General features: G+C 47.1%; 1 long non-coding RNA gene across 3 annotated transcripts in view; it reads right to left on the bottom strand.

Annotated features, from left to right (window-relative positions):
- Window positions 1–893: 893 nt before the first annotated feature.
- LOC140609290 (uncharacterized) overlaps window positions 894–15,729 on the bottom strand; it is a 101,809-nt gene continuing 86,973 nt past the window's right edge. For all 3 annotated transcript variants that reach the window (XR_012011187.1, XR_012011186.1, XR_012011185.1), the window contains one exon: window positions 894–1,286. This is a non-coding gene — a long non-coding RNA (uncharacterized lncRNA). The remainder of the gene's footprint in view (window positions 1,287–15,729) is intronic.

The raw sequence follows: 15,729 nt of genomic DNA, 5'->3' as shown, positions 1-15,729 counted from the left end.
GAACAAGGTACAGGAAGGAGAACTGTGAGAGTGTCCCTGATAAACAAGCAGGGGGACCGAGGCAAGCAGAGGTTAACAGTGACCCCTGGAATCAGACAGCCTGGGCTCAAATCCTGGCTCCATTCCTACCAGCTTTGTACTTGTGCATGCGTTATCTAACCTCTGTGCCTTAACTTCCCCTTCCAGAAAACAAAGATGCTAACAGCAGCACTAATGCCCTGGCAAGCACTTGAGCCACTCAGGTGAGAGTGCAGGGCAGTGCCTAGCAGGTGCCTGGCCCCTAGAGACAGTGGAATAACAAATAGTCCTTTAATAGAGGAAGGAGTCATTTCCACAGCACAGGAGGAGACCCATGGTCAAGGAGAAGGAGATTTGGAACTGCAGAAGGTACAGGGAACAACCATTCTTCCTATATACTTAGTAAATTTCCTAAAAAGAAATATGCTTATGCGCACACAACCCCCACTGATTCAAGGTTTCCATTCTTTTACTGAAATGCCCTTTCTCCCTCTGGTCACCTCTTTTAAAGTCCTTGAATCTGAGGCCAGAGGGGTCCCTGATGTTCCCATAATCCCTGGGCTCCTTGGTGAAATCAGGCTGTAAGCAAAGCAGGCAGGAGAGGCAGTGGGGACTCTCCTTTCCTTCACTCCTCCTTCCCTGCCCTCCAATTCTCAGCAAAGCCAGGCATCTTCCTCCCTCAGGTCCCTGACACCTGTTGGGGTGAGTGCCAAGTCTTCTCCTGTGCCTGCCCCTCCCTCCATCCTGGGATCCCCCCTCCCAAGCAGTTCCTGCACCTGTATTTGTTAATCAAGCCGCAGAGGACTCAGTAATTGCCCAGCAGAAAACACGGGTGCAGATGTTAGGGAGCGCTGGGGCAAAAGCACTAAATGAGATTCTTGTTTTCCAAACAGAGCCCGAGATTTAATTACAGCCTTTCCAAGTGCTTATTAAAAACCCTTATTTTTTTTCCTTATTGTTTTCCTGCATGGCGCATATTGAATCAGCCGCCGCTGTTGTCTTGTTTTTGGAGCGTTCATAAAAAGAACCGATGTGGAAAATTGCAAACACAGATTGTACCCAAACAATATCTTCTCCCTTTGCTTTTCTTTCTGGTCTTTCTTCCTGCTGAATAACAACATCGGGGGTTGTATTCAGCGCACATCCGGGCTCTTTCCCAACAGCCAAAGGGGGTCTTTTTGACACACAGGACCGTCCCTCCATCTGCCTGAAGAGTGTGGAGGCAACTGAGCTTCACTCTGAGGCCAGCAGGAGCAGGAACACACAGCCTGCAGGAAAGGTGAGGGGACAGGTAAGTGGGAGACCCGGAATCACAGACCATCAAAGCCAAGAAAGCACTCAGCAGGTGTGGCCATTATGGCCCCTGACAGTTCTGGTCCCTGCAGGCAAAGTAATGGGGCCAACACAAGGCCAGACCTCCTGCCCCACTGGCCTGGAAAACTTCCCACTGACATACACAGCCACTCTTGATATGGGAGGAGCCCACACCCAGAAGGACCAATGGACTCTTCTTTTTTTAGCCCATAAATTTCCACATCAGAAAAAAGGAGTTGATCTCTGGATGCCTTCTCATGTAGAACATTCCATCTTGATGACTAGCTGTGCTCCCTGTAAGTCACATCACTGCTCCAAGGGGACCAGGGTGGATATGCTGCCACCCAAGTGCCCAAAATTTTATTTGCCCATCTACCTCTGAAAGATGCTACATCAAAAAACTCCAACCGGGATCCCTGGGTGGCGCAGCGGTTTGGCGCCTGCCTTTGGCCCAGGGCGCGATCCTGGAGACCCGGGATCGAATCCCACGTCGGGCTCCCGGTGCATGGAGCCTGCTTCTCCCTCTGCCTGTGTCTCTGCGCCTCTCTCTCTCTCTCTCTGTGTAACTATCATAAATAAATAAAAATTAAAAAAAAAAAAAAAACTCCAACCACTTCCATAGGACAAAGACCATTTCCATGGGATCATTTCCACGGGACAAAGTCCTAAGGATGCACCAGGAGAAAGAGACTGGGAGCTCTCTGGGTATCCCCAGGTCTCCACCAGAACTACCCTGCTACTCTCTCCTGCTTTCCCCACTCACTGTCACCACCACTGCCTCTTGGATCTGGAGCCCAGCTTTTGAAAGAGAGGTATATATGTTCTCACTCCACAGCATCTTCCCTCCTTGCTGCTCTACTGGCAGGAATGGGGGGAGGTATACTTAGTACCAATTTCAAGGAGCCATGCAGGCATGGGGGATGTTTCTCATTGAACAATGTATAACATTTTGTCCCCTGTTCTTGGTACTCCACCGCCAGCATCCAGCCTCTCATCCTCCATTCTGGTCATGATCCCAAGTTGCCATGTCAGGAAAGCAGAGAATAATAAGGAAATGGATCCTGTTCCCTCCATCCCTGCTCCATGTCAGAACCCACTGAACTCAGACTCTGCCCAGGTCCCTCCCAGCAGAGAAGGGAACTGTTTGCGCTTAGATAATGCAGCTCAGGCCTCAGCTGTGTGACTCCAGAGGAGATCCCTTGATTTCCTCCTAAATTTCCTCTGAAGGGATGCCTGGGTGGCTGAGCAGTTGAGCGACTGCCTTCGGCTCAGGGAGTGATCCTGGAAGCTGGATTGAGTCCCGCATCAGGTTCCCTGAGGGGAGCCTGCTTCTCCCTCTGCCTATGTCTCTGCCTCTCTGTATGTGTGTCTCTCATGAATAAATAAAAATCTTTATAAAAAAATTCCTCCTGAACTCCTCCTCTGTCCTCTAGATCCTACTTTTTAGCCTCACCTGAGGACAGGGGCTAGGACAAAAGGGACCCAGGGAAGAGAAGGCAATTGGCAGATTCCTTCACCACAGAGAGTGGAGGCCACAAGTAGAACTCAAGGATCATCCGTACCCACTGCACAGCATACAGGGCACCTCACCCTCTGGGTTTGGTGGCCACTGCAGCAAGACCAACAACTTTGAGTATCTGGCATTTCTGCTGAAACTCCTCAGGGGCTAATATCCCCAGCAGAATCATGGAACTCTGGAACAAAAAAATTGTGCCAGATGCTCCAATGGAGTCTCGATTTCCATTTCTCCCTTCTATCTCCAGGGCTTGCAAAATTCAAAACTACAACTCCCAGACAGTCTTATAGTTCAGCTTAGGTTCTGCCGCTTTGATGCATTTCTGCCAGATTTGGAGAGTGGAGCCCACAGGGACACCATGTCTCTGTAAAGCTCAGACAAGCAGGGCCAGGCAGATGCAATTGTTGGTGGTGGCTGGACTCCAGGGTCCACAGTCACATCACCAGCTTCAAGAGTATGGGGCAGCTGTGACAGTGACAGCAGTGGCAACCACGATGGCAGGAGCTTCTTGACCCTGGCTTTGACTTTATTCTTCTAGCTCTGCCAGTAATTTTGTGAAGTCCTAATTCTCTGTCTAAAATTCCTTTCTGGGGGTGCCTGGGTGGCTCAGTCAGTTAAGCATCTGCCTTCTGCCTTTAGCTCAGGCCATGATCTCATGGCCCTGAGACAGAGCTCCACATCAGGCTCCCTGCTGGGTGGGGAGCCTGCTTCTCCTTCTCCCTCTGCCGCTCCCCCTGCTCGTGCTCTCCCTCTGTCAAATAAATAAAATCTTTTTTAAAAATAAATTAATTAATTAATAATAGAGTAAAATTATTTACTGCTTGAAATGCCTATAGTGCTTTCTGTTTCCTGCCTCAGATGCTGACTGACAGTTTCTAGAGGTCTTCATATCCATTTTGCAGATGAAGCTCAGAAAAGTAAGGGGACTTCTCCAAGGCCCCACAGCACCTTAGAGATAGACTAAGGACTGGATTCAACCTTCTACTCTAATACAGAATTCATTTCAGTGGCAGGTGAAGAAAAAAGTGGCTGTCTCCTTCAAATTCTTCCCTTTCCTTGTGCCCCCAACACCAGCTCCTGCAGCCCCCCCGCCAGTGGTGTGTGTGTGCATGTGAGGGCATGTAGAAATACACAGGCATAGCCGTATGTGTGCTGGCACACGTTAACGTAGCACATGCCAGCAGTGAGGTGCTCTGTCCCTGAAGTCAACAAAGGTCCAAGGGCTCAGCTGCAACCTTTGTGCTGTGGCTCTATTAAAGTTCTTTCAGGGAACAAGCTTTCATTTCACGGACAATTCAGAATCTCCGTTCAGAGGAAATTGATGTTTTGCCAGGTATTTTCCTACTTGAGAGATGGTCAGAACTCACAGTAAGAGCAGATAAAGACAATGTAAGTCAGCTGCTTAGAACAACAAATAAAAAAGCTGAACCAATGAAAAAAAGTCTCTAAAGGTGATGCAGCTAAAAAAAAAACGTGTCTCCCTGGGGAAGCTGTTAACAGCCTGTCACCTGGGGCCCAGGGGAAAGATCCACCAGCCAAAGTCAAACTCAGATGGGGTTCACAAAGACTGATCCCCAGGAGTTCTAGACATAGGCTTCCAGCTGGACTCCACTTGAACTTTAGAAAGTGTGGCCAAGACTTTGGCTTGAGCAGAGCTTCCTTCCAAGAATGGAACTCATCTAACCTAGGGGAATGATGATGCCCACTGGAACAGCAACCAGGGGAAAAGTGTGTGGAGAATGAGGGGAAATGGAAGATGATTCCCTTCGGGGAGCTGTCCATTATCACTCTCTCCCTCCTCCTGTTCTCCTTTTCTAAGATCTGCTGTATTAGAAGAATCAATCAGGCCTGCTTTGAGAAGACTCCCCAGCTCTACCAGCCCCTGAGGCTAGGGTGCGCCATCATCTCTCAGCCACAAGGGTGCCCTCCTACTCCAGCCCTCCTCTATCCTTGTCCAGACCCCACAGCTCCAGAAGCCACAGAGTCCTTTGGCTTCAAGGCCAATCTACAGACCAGACCTACCCAGGAGAACACTTTCGTCAGACTTCATCAAAATGAGACAATTACAATAAGGATAATGCAGGATGTGCAAGTATATGCATGTGTGTGTGCACGCATGTGTGTGTGCACGCGCATGTGTGGTTGCCAGCTATCATTTCAGAATGACCTTTTATTTTGAGATTATTCTCTTCCTAAGAATAATCCCTTATTCACATTGAAATATCCTTTCTGGGATGCCAGGGTAGCTCAGTCAGTTAAGTGTCTGACTCTTGATTTAGGCTCTGGTCATAATCTCAGGGTCTTGGGATCAAGCCCCACACAGGCTCAGTGCTGAGTGTGAGGCCTACTTGGGATTCTCTCTCTCCCTCTCGCTCTCTGCCCCTCCCCGCCCAGCTCTCACAAGCTCTCTCCCTCTCTAAAAATAAATAATTAATTTAATAATTAATTTAATAAAAATAAAATATCCTTTCTTTTTTTTCCTTTCTTTTTTTTTAAAGAGATGTATTTACTTATTTTAGAAAGAGCACACATGCAATGGGGGGAAGAGGCTGGGGAGAGATAGAGCGTGCACGAACATGGGTGGAGGAGCACAAGGAGAGGGAGAGAATCTCCAACAGACTTCCTGCTGAGCATGGAGCCCCACACAAGGTTCCATCTCATAGTCCTGAGATCATGACCTAAGCCAAAATCAAGAGTTGGATGCTTAATCGACTGAGCCACTCAGGCATCCCTAATATATCCTTTCTTTTGTGAGTAGGTAATAATAGTAACAGTGGTTTTATTATGATTGTTTTAAGGCCATGTTTCTCCTCCTTTTTTTTCTTCCAAATTTGTATTTAAATTCTAGTTAGTTAACATATAGCATAATATTGGTTCCAGGAGTAGAATTTAGTGATTCATCACTTATATGTAACACCTAGTACTCAACACAACAAGTACCTTCCTTAATATCCATTCTTTTCTATTTTTAAATTCTCACTTGACAGGGACACTTGGTTGGCTCAGTGGGTAGAATATGTGAGTTCCAGCCCCATGTTGGTGTAGAGTTTACTTACAAGAAAAAAAAAATGTCACTTGACAAAATAATTCAGCTCCCTCCTGTTAGTCCCACTTGGTAGGCTGGTTGGTTGATTTTTATTTTTTACTGGTCTGTGCAGTATAGAGGCTACAACTCACCCCTCACCTCTGTAAGACTGATGCAGAGGCCCAGGGTAGGCTCTGCCCTTCCCTCCCTTCAGGCACCTGCCTCCAGTACCTTCTTTATAATGTGCCAGGGAACCAGAACCAGGAGGCTACTGACCTTAGCTACCTTCCTGAGAAAACGAAGTGCACCTGAGACCCCATCACACTCAGAGGGTCCCACCCTCATGTCCACCTATACCATCTCCTTCCAGACAAACCAACAGCTTTGGCACAGTTCATATCAGTCACTGCCCAAAAAGAAGCTTTAAATTCTTACAAGAGGGCTATCAGTGAGTGTGTGAAGTATGAGTGCCATCTCAAAACCAAGCCTATCCTCTCTTAAGAAGGCTCTCAGACTGAGCCAGGCACTAGCCAGGCAGGTAGAACACGTGTATGATTAGCTTCATCTCTGTCTCTGCCCAAGCTCCTCACTGCCCACAGAGTTCCCTCTGCTGCTCTCAACTGCCTCTAGCTTTATCCTTGTTTGTAATTCAAATACACAATCAGCCAAAGAGAGGGCCACTCTGACAACTGCTTGCTTCCTGGAATTGGAAACACCAATGCCCTGAACAGCCCCAGAGTCCTCACCACTAATCCCATTTTATGGAAGCTGCAGCCCGATCCCTGAAGGACTCCTCCCACACTGGACTCCTCCATCACCCCAGAGCCCCAGACCCAGGCAACTCAAGGCTATAGGAATGGGCTCTCCATATAAAGGATCCCTGCTGAGATTTTCCCCACCCTCTCCCTGCAGCCAACCACACTAGCAGACTGCACATTCTTTTGTGTTTCCCCAGGGAGTGAATTAGGCTAGTAGATATTCCAGCCCCAATTTTTTTATATAAAATACATAATAACTCATTTAATGTGTACTTTTCTTATTATTCCCATTTGGTAGCTAGGAAACAGGCACAGAGAAGTTAGGTAACTTGTCCAAGATCACACATCTTGACTTCCCTCTTGTCTTTTGCTTAAGTAAACTGGGGGTGGGGATGGGGGTGTGATAGTAGTTGGCAGTGGGGCTTTCTGGAAGCTTCTGTAAGAATGGTGGGAGTACCTATTATTTTCAGGGTTGAGGCCTACCTCTGATTCTGCAAGCTGAGGCAAATGTCATTGGGCAAACTCTTACATTGCCTCTCTGGAACAGAAATGATGTACTGACAGTCACTCATGCAGAGGTTCCCCCTCCATTTCCATGTCGGCTGGTTCAGTCAGTCACACATGGAATTCCTCAGCTCAGTGTCCCATCAGTAGAGACACAGAAGTGAATAAAGAGAATCATCCCTGTGGTACGCCCACAAGGAGGGGAAGGATCAAGCATGGGAGAGCATGCAGGGGTACCCAGTTTAGCTGGTGAGGGGATTAGTGAAGGCTCTCCAGAGTAAATGGTAACTAAGAGGGGCCCTGAAGGCTAAACAGGAATTAGCTAGACAAAGGGGATAAGAAACCTAGGCAAAGAACACAGCACTTGTAAGGGCCCAGAGGACAGAAAAAAATACATTTGGGGAATTATAAGAACTTTAGAGTGGTGGATTACACAAAGCAGGGCAGGGGTGAGGCATGAGGGATAAAGGGATAACTGAGTCAGGAGAGTTGGCCAGAGCCTGATCATGAAGGGCCTGGTCCTAGGATAGGACTTTATCCTGGTGACAAAAGGCAGTTTCTGGAGAGTGTCTAGCAGAAGCTGATAAAACCCTTTCTCTAGCTCCTGGAGTCAGGGAGACCAGTCAGGAGGCTGCTCCCACATTTTTCTGATCCTGTCTGCCATTAGTCTAGTCCAGGGGAGAGAAGCTGATTGCCTGGACTGGGCTGGTGCCAAACAGGACCAGAGAAAAGTGAGCAGGTTTGAGAAACGTCTTGTTTCTTACTGGCTTACACTGTTCCTGGAAAAGCAGCCAGGCCCAGTACCACTGCAGCAGCGTGCTCTGGGAGGAGGGCAGCAGGAATGCTGATTTGGATAGGTGATGGGATGAGGTGTACACTGGATGAGACCAAGCTGTGTTTTATTCCCTAAAGGGGCTGGAAAGCCGGGCTCTGTGTGAAATGGCTTCAGGGGATGGGACAGGAGACTTCTGGTTTCTCCATATCCCTGTCAGTTCAGATTGTTCAATAAACCAGATCCATCAGAAAAGTGCATAATTTGTGCCTCATGCAGGTCCGTAGAAATAAGGACATTGGAGAGTGTAATCACGGAAAAGTTCTTCCCAAGGTTGGGAGATGAGCTTCTAGGCTTCTCCTCTTCCTCTCTGCCCCATTGCTCCCCTCATGTTATTTTGATTATAAATTATTAACCATCTGGATCAAAGTTCAGCACTAAGGGAGTCATCCTAGTGCTAAATCTACACCAACGCCACTTCTAGATAACCAGAGAAGAAGAGAGAACGGGTGCAACATCTGGCTAGGGTGTTTCTTCCATTATTCATTAAAATGTGTGCTTTGGCCTCTGAAGGCATAGCACACACTCAGATGCAAAACGAGGCTGACTTAGCCAGCACACGTGGCACCCCCAACATTGCTCGGCTTTGGACAAGAAAACAGCTCACAGCTCTGAATCTTGAAATTGTATTTCTGCCCAAGCTGCCTCCACAACAAGCCCCAATCCAAGAGCAAAATCTCATTCCTTTATGGTTCCTAAAATGATCTGTTTTCCTCCCTCGTTCCTGTTTCCGGCTCCTTCGGTCTAAATATTTATGACGTCATGACTCATTAACATTCCTCCCAGGACATCTTTAATAAATACGCTGAGGGGGGGAAGCTTCTGCTTGAATATTAAATATTAAATTTCTAAGACATATAATCCTCCTAATTAAGTTGAAGTTAGTCTTACGCATTTGATTAAGAGGATGGGAAAGAAGGGAGCAGTAGCCACCAAAAAGCCCAAGGACCCAGTGCAGCACTCAGCCATTTTAAATTCTAGCATTTCTATCCTCTGCTCCTTGGGACATACAGCCCAATAGCACCTCTGGGGCCAAAGGCAGGAAGCCAGGTAGGCTCAGAAAAGATTCTTCTTCCAATTGATCCCCCTTCCCTAAAAATAGGCTGGACTCCAACACCTGAGGTCCAGCTAGAGAGATGGGACCTCCAACATCTTGAGCCAACTGGGGAACCTGGCCTAGCAACCCTCACTCCACAGATGAGGTCTCTAGCCCCTAGCACAAGCCACCCTATCCCGGAGCCACCCCCCACCCCCAGGACACTCATTCTCCATGCTTCCTTCCCACAGGGATACTGAGGTGCCCTCAAATTTATGTAATTCTGGGTTATAGCATTTCATGGTGGTTTTTCCCTCAAAGCATTTTCACTCATTCTATATTTTTTGAAGCCCCACTATGCACCCAGTCAACTTTCAAATTCCATAAAGAATACCAGAATAAAATAGGTCCTGCCCTCTGAGAGCCAGCTATCCACAGACTAAGAAAAAGGGTGACTCACTAGACCAGGACTATGGATTCCCTGTGGGAGTGGCACGGCGGGAGGAAGGCCAAAGAGAAACTTTCCAAAACACAGGCCTAGCGCAGGGCCCTAATCAGGTGCCAAGATATGGTACCAAGGGTTGTACCTTAGTACAACTAAGGGACCAAGTATGCTGAAGGGACTGGAGCAAACAGTCAGGACGTGTTAGGAGGAGGCTTCTCAGTGGAAGGGGAAGTTGAGTGGATGTGTATGGGTGGGCAAGGCCTGGAAAAACAAAGGGGACAGAGACATGGGGGAGGGGGGGCAGTGCAAAGAGAAAAACCACATTAAACAGATATGACACAATCAGTTCATTCAGAAGTAGGTTATGCTCCATGCTGGGAAGCCTTGTGGGACCAAGCGATGGGGCACAGTCTTCCTTCTGGCCCCTCCAAAGGCTTCAGTCACCGCCAGAGAAGAGACTCTGATTTTGTAAAAGAAAAGCCTCTGCCTAACTGTGCCCTCATGTGACATTGCTAGTCCTGTGGCTGCCTTCCTGGTAATCTATGGGAAGTGGCTGCTTGCGTATGCTAGCTTTCACTGGTAATGGGAGAGTAAACAGCCTCTGGCCCTTTCTGTAAAGGAGAAAAGCAGAAAGTGCTCTGAATTCCAAATGGAAAAACAGATCAAAAAAAGGGTGGGATATCTATGAGATAGGCAAGGGTGGTCAGCTGCCTCTGCTCCCAAGGACAGAGGATCCAGGAGGTCCTTGCTGCTCAAAGCCAAGTGGGGGCAGGGGGTTGTGGTACAATGTTCCTACGCTGTGGGGGCGGGGAGGGAGGGTGTTGGACTGGGAAGAGAAGAGCTACTGCCCTCTTAGGGAGCAAGCAAGTGCAGGGAGAGCTCAGCCTGCATAAGAGCTTGAAGCTGATGAAACCCAAAGAAGATACAGTGCCTATAGAGTAAGCAGGATCTGGTCTGGGATGGGGCTGGTTTTGGGTAGCTGGAACAATGCTCTAGGAGCTGAGGTTTCTCTGCACAAGACCTGCAGAGATGCCTCTTTCTCATGTACCTGTAATGCCTGCCCAGAAGCAGACTGTGTGGAAAGTGAAATCAACAGTGTGATCACAGCAATGCTTTATAAATATGCATGGAGAAAAACTGGAAGGTAATACACCTAAGTGCTTGCAGTGGTTATCTCCAGGTCCTAGAATTGTAGGTGATTTTTATGTACCTTCCCCATCAGCCATCGCCCTTAATTACTTTATTACTCTTAAGAGTCTGGATGCTATAAATCCTTAAGCCTGCAAGCCCTTGTTGCATTTTCAATGACCAGTGTGAAAGCATGTTGTCAATAACTTCTTAGGGAAGAGTGAAGAGCAGAGACACACAGGCTCTTGACCGCAGGAAGCAGTTCCAGACATGCGGGAGACAGACGGCTGCAGGCTGGACACAGGGTCAGCCAGTCAGTGCCCTCAGAGCCGGGTCCAGCACTATACCTGGATGACAGCAGGTGGAGATCACACCAAAATAAGGAAGCCTTTGCTGAGAACAGGGAGGAGCCAAGAAGGCTAAGAAAGCAAAGCACTGATCTCAAGAAATCCCACGTAAGAAGGTGATGCTGGTCTAGGAAGGGAATCTGATATATGGAGAAGGAAGGGGAACAGTGGGGTACAGGATTAAAGGGGCATGTACAAAAGAGTGGGGTGTGCCTGTGTCTGGTGGGAGACACAGCAATTAGCCCCTAGAAAGGAAAGCAGAATATGGGAGTGGGAAGGTCTGGGACAGAGTTGAGCCTTTCTCAAGTTCATCCGTCAGAACTGCCTCATTTGAGCTGGGCTCCACCGGGAGCTGGTAGAGACACCCAAGGCCTTCTGGCATTTCCTCCCATGTCTGCAACCATTATGTTTGCTGATGTTCTCCGGGAATTGGATTTTAAACTCCTAGGCGGGAAGGGACAGGGATAACAGGATTACAGCACTTCCTGAGCCTCTGACATACACATACAGAGAATCATAGCAGGAAGGTGAGGTGTTGCAGGAATCAGCTCTGAGCAGCCTCAGGGTCCCCTTCCTCCAGAGACAGCCGAAATGCACATGTGAGCAGCCGCTTCCCAACGCTGAGGCCTCTGTAGTCATCCAGCAGGGCTCCTGGGTCCTGGGTCCTGGGTCCCCACTCCACAGGTGAGAACCAGCCCCTGAGAAGCAGCTTCGAGGTACAATGGGGAGGTCGGGTGGGGGGATGCTCCAAGTTGTCCCTCACCACCCACACCTTGTGATCTCAGGGCTGACTTAGCTTGGATCAGTGGCATCTAAGCAGATAAGCTTGCCAACAGCCCCCTTCGGTGTCAGAGGTGGCACAGGTGGTATAAAGCTCTGCATTCATTCGCCCTACAGATTCGTGTTGTGTATGGGCCACTGATGGAAAAGGTCACTGCCCTCACTGAGCTCACATTCTAATGGGAGACAGAAAACACAAAATAAGCATGGACATGAACAAAATCTTATCTCCCCAACCTCTTAAGGTCAGGGTGTCCCATGGCTCAGTTCTTGGGCCTCTCTTCTCCTCTTGCCTTTTCCATCTCCACCCACTGATGAGTGCTCTGGTGTCTCCCCTAAACCCAGACTTATATCCAAATGTCTACCCAATATTGCCACCTGGATATATATAAAACTATTTCAACTTAACATATTTAAAACTAAATTCCTGAGGGTGCCTGGGTGGCTCAGTTAAGCATCTGCCTTCAGCTCAGGTCATGGTCCCAGTGTCCTAGGATCAAGCCCCACGTAGGGCTTCCTGCTCAGCAAAAAGTCTGTTTCTCCCTCTGCCTCTTGCCTTCTCCTGCTCATTCTCTCTCTCAAATAAATAAAATCTTTCTTAAAAAAACACCCAAATTCCTAATTCTCCTCTCCTCAACCCCAAATTTGCTCCCCACATAAATCCTCCATCTCCATTCATGACAACACAATCCTTCCAGTTGCTGAAGCCTAGGATCTTGAAATTGCCCTTGACTATCTGTTTTTTCTCACATCCCAGATACAGCTTGTCAAGAAATCCCACGGACTCTACCTGCAGAATGTAATCAGAAACCAGTCACTCCTCCCCACTCCACCATGATTCTCAGACCACCATCTTCTCTCACCCGGGATATTGTAATGGACTCTGAAATGTTGTCTCTGCTTCCAAGGCTGCCCCTACAGTAGCTCTCAATCCGGCAGCCAGGGGATCCTACATGGTAGCTGTCCCACCTCAGAAACTGCTCAGGAGTAAACGGTCACTTGCAGATGGCCAGGTAAACAGAGAGGGTCCAGGATCTTAACACTAACCCCATCTAAAGGGGGCAGAATAGGCCATGGAGAATGTACTGTTGCTTTAGGGACCAGCAGAAAGAGTTCTGTCTAGAGGGCTGGCTCCATATCTCAAGGACACAACAATGTCTGGTAGAAGTCCAAATAACAGCAGGTAGAAGAAAATCTGAGGCAGAGATATGGGATGTTCTAGGGAAAAGCACATACCATGAGGACACTTGCTCAGATGAGTCCCAGCAAGCAAGAAAGCAGCATGGAGAAGAAAAGGGTCTTAGACAAAATCACTAGTCCACCTGAGATTAGACATCCTAAGGAAATCCTCCAGGTCACTTTAATATTGACTTACTCCAACCTTAAAGGGAACTAAGTCTCTCCTTCTGCCTCTGTCTCAAAAAGCCATAATCAAAACTGAGGGCAAAGATGCTAAGGGGATGGGAAAGAATGTGATTCCAGAAAAGGTAAAAGACTGACATATGAAATCTTGACACTAATAGCTTGAGAATGCAAGGGTCAGGGTTGCTTGGCTTCTCCTTTAAGATGGTCACCAGCACGGGTGCCTGGATGGCTCAGTCAGTTGGGTGACTAGCTCTTGGTTTAAACTCAGGTCATAGGGATCCCTGGGTGGCGCAGCGGTTTGGCGCCTGCCTTTGGCCCAGGGCGCGATCCTGGAGACCCGGGATCGAGTCCCACGTCGGGCTCTCGGTGCATGGAGCCTGCTTCTCCCTCTGCCTGTGTCTCTGCCTCTCTCTCTCTCCTCTCTGTGTATTCTCATGAATAAATAAATAAAATCTTAAAAAAATAATAAAATAAAATAAAATAAACTCAGGTCATAAATAATAATAATAATAATAATAAAATAAAATAAAATAAAATAAAATAAAATAAAATAAAATAAAATAAACTGAGGTCATGATCTCAGCATCATTGGATCGAGCCCCACACTGGGCTCTGTGCTCCACATGGAGTCAGCTTGTCCCTCTCCCTCGGCTCCTCCTTCCACTTACTCTCCCACTTACTCTCTCTCAATTAAATAAAAGCCAGAAGAGAAGAGAAGAGAAGAGAAGAGAAGAGAAGAGAAGAGAAGAGAAGAGAAGAGAAGAGAAGAGAAAAGAGAAGAGAAAGGAAAAAAAGATGGTCAGCAGCATTTTCTCCTCTCCCAGGCCTCCAAGAAGGTTGGTGTAGCAAAATGGGCCCAGAGCTACCTCCAACCCCTTTTCTCATGCCCCACTCCCTAAGAAAACTAAACAGGAACCAGGGTGGGGCTGAGAGAAAGGAGGCATGTTCAGGAAAGCTCAGGCTTGGACATGAGGAAATTGATTTCCTTTCCTAGGACCTGAAGTTCTTAGAGAGTTTAGGGCTAAATCCCTATCACAGTAACCAATAATGGATATTTGTGGGTTATATAGTCGACATGTATCTCCCTACGGAACCTGGCCAGGAAACCATAGTTTGATATCTGGCTAGCTCCTCCCTGGAGTTGCATCTGATGTTTGCAGGATAAGGCCTGGTATGTATTTGGCCTGTCTGCCTATCCAATATCCAATTAGAAAACTAGACAATGGGAAATGGGTCTGCGGTCTCTTATCATCTGACAGTCAATGCCGGATCCATTTGTCTTGGTTTAAACTCCCCTCTGAAGCACCAAACACAAATATACAGACACTATAACCCACAGCTCCCAGGAGTCTGTCTCTGAGCTAGAAGTAGCTTCTCCATGATGGCTCCCAACACCCACCCACAGAGCACTGTTGCTGTGCTCCTACTTTCAACTTCAAGGCTCACCCCCATCTCCCCTACAAATCTCTGCCCTCCAGTTGCTGCTTCTTGGGTTGCCCAGAGCAACAGTGTATGTGGTCAACACCATCTCATTCAGATGCTGCCTTCAAATCTTCATCTCCTGAGCATCCTGGAGAAGACATGTGGGTAGGCGATTGTGTCTGGTGGCCGCTCACTGTGTTTTCTCTCCAACCTCTACTTAGCTGCCCTGGAAATCTCTGATGAATCCCACATTGCTTAGCAATTAATCAGTGAGACCTGGCAGAGCCAGTTCAAGGACAAAGCCACAACTGCTTGGTGGGAGGTAAGAACCCCATAGGAAGAGGCTGCAGAAAGGCAGGAAGTTACATTTCCCAAGGCCTACTATACCCAGCCATGCCTTCTGGCCATGCAAACTCCTAAAGGCAGCCATAATTATTCACCCAGAGGGTAGTGCCCTTCTGATATACCCTCTGTGTATGTGTATATGTTCCTCTATGTGGGCACACCAGTAGGAGAGGGAGGGTTGAGCGCGGTTATCAATATTGTTTGATGTAATCATGCTGCATTGGGAGGCATCCAGTCTACAAACAATTGTAGAATAAAAATATCCACATGTAAACTTGGCCCAAGACATTAAGTTTTCAAAATGGAGGGAAAAAGCCATGTGATTTTTATCCCTCATGCCAACATTAGTTTGAATGTAGGGAAAGACTTTATACTCACAAAGTCAGGAGAAACTTTTCCTGGGCAAACAATGATACTCTAATCAGCTGTCTGCTTGAGAACAATTTTTAGATTAGCTGGGACATTTTATTTATCATTGTTTAGAAGTGAGTGCAGTCTTGAGAGAAGAGTAAATGATATGCTCTAGATAAACTAGAGGTATGAGAAATATAAAAATAAATATGCTAAGGTCCTTGCCTTCACTATTTTCAATCTTCAAAAAGACCAGTCAGACCTTTTTTTTTTAAAAGTATTCAAATCAGATATTGGATACCATGTACTTCCTAAAAATGAATTAATATCAATTTCCAGCAATGCAGTAGGTGACATAGCTGAAAAATCTCCTGTTAACCAAAAACAAAAACAAAAACAAAATCTCCTGTTAACCAAACACTTAGAAATGCTGGATAAAATAAAGCAAACATCCCTTAAATGGTTGAGTGATCTCATAAGAAAGCAATAAAATCTCTAGAGGCCAAAAAATAAAAAAAAAAAAAACAAATTAAAAAATAGAAA

Source organism: Canis lupus, chromosome 18 (genome assembly GCF_048164855.1).
Source record: "Canis lupus baileyi chromosome 18, mCanLup2.hap1, whole genome shotgun sequence".
NCBI classification, from domain to species: domain Eukaryota; kingdom Metazoa; phylum Chordata; class Mammalia; order Carnivora; family Canidae; genus Canis; species Canis lupus.
Note: the sequence above shows the minus strand (reverse complement) of the source record. Positions and strands in the feature narration are given on the sequence as shown.